This window comes from Lathyrus oleraceus, chromosome 7, assembly GCF_024323335.1.
Source record: "Lathyrus oleraceus cultivar Zhongwan6 chromosome 7, CAAS_Psat_ZW6_1.0, whole genome shotgun sequence".
Lineage (NCBI taxonomy): Eukaryota > Viridiplantae > Streptophyta > Magnoliopsida > Fabales > Fabaceae > Lathyrus > Lathyrus oleraceus.
The window spans coordinates 360,105,672-360,109,748 of NC_066585.1; the positions used below are offsets into that span (position 1 = coordinate 360,105,672).

General features: G+C 39.7%; 1 non-coding gene across 1 annotated transcript; it reads right to left on the reverse strand.

Annotated features, from left to right (window-relative positions):
* Positions 1 to 247: 247 nt before the first annotated feature.
* On the reverse strand, positions 248 to 354 carry LOC127108955 (small nucleolar RNA R71). Its single transcript, XR_007796451.1, has one exon. It is a non-coding gene; the product is annotated as a small nucleolar RNA R71 (small nucleolar RNA).
* Positions 355 to 4,077: the final 3,723 nt, after the last annotated feature.

The window sequence follows — 4,077 nt, forward strand, 5'->3', positions numbered from 1 at the left end:
ACAGAGACAATTCGCGGGTCTCGCTACCGAGAACCCTAACCAGCATTTAAAAATATTTCTTCAATTAGCAGATACTTTTAAAACCAATGGAGCTTCTCCTGAGGCAATACGTTTAATATTATTCCCTTTTTCCCTCAGAGATAAAGCCCTATCATGGTTAGATTCCCTTCCACCCAATTCCATTACGACTTGGGATAACCTTAGAAGAGTTTTTCTTGCTAGATATTTTCCCCCGAGTAAAACCGCTGTTCTTCGAAACCATATAACTAGATTTACCCAAAACCAAGGAAAATCGTTGTTCGAAGCTTGGGAGAGATATAAAGAGTTGTTACGAGCATGCCCACATCATGGCTTAGAAAATTGGTTAATCATTCAAACCTTCTATAATGGACTTCATTACAACACAAAGATGACCATCGACGCTGCCGCAGGCGGTGCTCTGATGAACAAACCTTACCCTGAAGCTAGTGCCCTCATCGAAGATATGGCTCAAAACCATCAATCATGGGGAGTCGAACGAGTGACAGTTGAGAAGAAGGAAGCCCAAGGAGGAGTGCATGAACTAAGCTCTATAGACATGATGCAAGCTAAAATGGACACATTAGCCCTTAAAGTCGAGCATATGTGCACAAACCCGAATACTGTAGCCGCAGTTTCGTCGGATTGTGAGATATGTGGAACCCAAGGACACCAATCCGCAGAATGCAGTCTATTAAACGAAACCCACTCTGAGCAAGTGAACTACACCCAAGGGAACCCATATTCAAATACCTATAACCCTGGATGGAGGAATCACCTGAACTTCTCCTATAAAAACAATAACCCTATTCAAAATAATGCACCTCCGAGACCTAGTTATCAAGCCCCTAGATCAAATCAACTTATGCAACCTGTACCACCAAAGCCGAGCCTTAAGAAAATTATGGAAAATTTTATCACCGCTCAAACCCAACAAAACAACGAGTTCATGTACCAAAACATTCATGTTAACGAATTGATTACTCAGTTAGGAACCAAGGTTGACCAAATAGTTACTCATACCAAGATGCTTGAAACCCAGATCTCTCAGGTAGCTTTAAACCAAGCCCCTCAGACTACACCTGTAGGACAATTCCCTAGACAACCTCAACAAAATCTGAGAGGACAAGCCAATGCCATAACCCTACGAAGTGGGAACGCTTATGAGGAGCCACCAAACCCAAGATTGAGTGAACCCGAAACTTCTAAGGAATGTACCAAACCCCCGGACGAAGTAAAGGAACCAGAGGAATCTCAAAACCAGGATGGTCGAGAGAAAGGAGAAGAACCTAAAGATAAAATTTACGTACCTCCCCCGCCATATAAACCACCTATACCATATCCGCAAAGACTCAAACAAACCCAGATCTATAAACAATATCAAAAATTTATTAAAGTTATAGAAAAACTTCATGTAGAAATCCCTTTCACAGAAGCCATCACCCAAATACCTTCTTATGCAAAGTTTCAGAAAGACATCCTTACCAACAAACGTAGACTTTACGATCCGAAGCCTTTGGAATGTAATGCTATTTCCGAGGACAAATTAGCAAAGAAAGATAAAGATCCTGGAAATTTCTCCATTCCTTGCCTTTTGGGTAATCATGTCATCGAAAAAGCTTTTCTAGACTCAGGAGCTAGTGTGAGCCTAATGCCTTTAGCAGTTTGTGAGAGATTAAACTTAGGAGAATTACAACCCACTAAGATGTCACTTCAGTTAGCCGATAGATCTGACAAATATCCGATAGGCATTTTAGAAGATGTCCCTGTTAGGATAGGTCAACTATTTATCCCTACTGATTTTGTCGTCATGGACATCAAAGAGGACAATGATATACCAATTTTTCTAGGTAGACCATTCTTATCGACTGCAGGAGCCATAATAGATGTCAAGAAAGGAAAGTTGACATTTGAGGTAGGTGACGAGAAAATAGAATTTATACTTTCAAAATTTCTTATGGCACCTGTGATGGGAGACTCGTGTTATGCCTTAGATATCATTGATGAATGTGTTAGAGAATTAGAACAAAAAGAAATTATAAAAACAATTAAGTTACCATCAACCCCCATAAAGGAAGATGATGACTTTAAAGAACCTTACATCGATGATAACCTTTACGAATGTTTATCCCTTACCCCAGATCCTATGCCATGCCCTAAGAAACCAACCTTAGAACTTAAGGAACTGCCTAAGAACCTGAGATATGAGTTCCTCGATGAAAAGATGAACCGTCCAGTTATAGTTAGTGCTACCTTGAGCCAAGAGGAAACGAACCAACTTTTAGACGTTTTACGAAGATATCCCTCAGCCTTAGGATATAATATCTCTGACCTGAAAGGTATAAGCCCATCCGTATGCATGCATCGGATTTTGCTCGAAGAAGATTCAAAACCCTCTAGGGAACATCAGAGAAGAATAAACCCTATAATGAGTGATGTTGTTAAAAAGGAAGTTCTTAAGTTACTTGAGGCAGGTATAATCTACCAGATCTCGGATAGTAAGTGGGTGAGCCCTGTGCATGTAGTACCTAAAAAGGGAGGCATCACAGTCGTGCAAAACGATAAAGGCGAACATGTAGCAAAACGTTTAGAAGGAGGATGGAGGATGTGTATAGATTATAGAAAATTAAATAAAGCAACTAGGAAGGACCATTTCCCTTTACCATTTATTGACCAGATGTTGGAGCGTCTAGCCAGACACTCTTACTTCTGTTATCTAGATGGATACTTTGGATTCTTCCAAATACATATTCACCCTAAAGATCAAGAAAAAACTACCTTTACATGCCCCTATGGAACTTTTGCCTACAAACGAATGCCGTTCGGCCTCTGTAATGCCCCAGCTACTTTCCAACGCTGCATGATGTCAATCTTTGCAGATTACCTAGATGGTATCATGGAAGTGTTTATGGATGATTTCTCGGTTTGCGGATTTGATTTCCACAATTGTCTTGCTAACCTTGAGAAAATCCTGGAGAGATGCGTGGAGGTGAACCTCGTGCTAAATTGGGAAAAATGTCATTTCATGGTGACCGAAGGAATAGTTTTAGGACATATAGTTTCCGAAAAAGGTATAGAGGTAGATAAAGCTAAAATAGAAGTTATAGAAAACCTAAAACCCCCAAAAACCATCAGAGAAGTCTGAAGCTTTCTTGGACACGCTGGATTCTATCGGCGTTTTATTAAGGACTTCTCCAAGATCACAAAACCTTTAACTGGACTTTTAATGAAAGATGCTGAATTCATTTTTGATGAAAAATGTAATGACGCATTTAATCTTTTAAAGCAAGCACTAATCTCATCACCCATTATGAAACCGCCCGATTGGTCGGAACCGTTTGAGATAATGTGCGATGCTAGTGATTACGTAGTTGGAGCCGTTCTAGGACAAAGGAAAGATAAAAAATTACATGCCATTTATTATGCCAGTAGAACCCTAGATGCTGCCCAACTTAACTACGCAACAAATGAAAAAGAATTACTCGCTGTAGTTTTCGCTATAGACAAATTTAGATCTTATCTAGTAGGAGCAAAAACTATTGTTTACACCGATCATGCTGCCATTCGTTACCTATTAAGTAAAAAAGATGCCAAGCCCAGGTTACTCCGATGGATTCTATTACTACAAGAGTTTGATTTAGACATAAGAGATAAAAAAGGTACTGAAAATGTAGTAGCTGATCACCTTTCTAGGCTAGAACATCTAAAACCTGAACTAGTACCCATAAATGATTATTTCGCCTATGATAGACTGATAGCTAAAGTAGAAACCATCGAAGATAATAACCTAGATCATTATGAGCATTCCCAAAATTCCTTAGCAATAAGTAATGTACCCTGGTATGCAGATTTCGTTAATTACCTAGCTGCTGTTATAGTACCCCCTGATCTTGACTACCACCGCAAGAAGAAATTCTTCCACGATGTGAGAAACTTCTATTGGGAAGAACCGCTCCTTTTCAAAAGGGGTAAAGATGGAATTTTTCGCCGTTGCGTTCCAGAAGAAGAGGTAAATAATATTATCGAGCATTGTCATTCTGCACCCTATGGTGGACATGC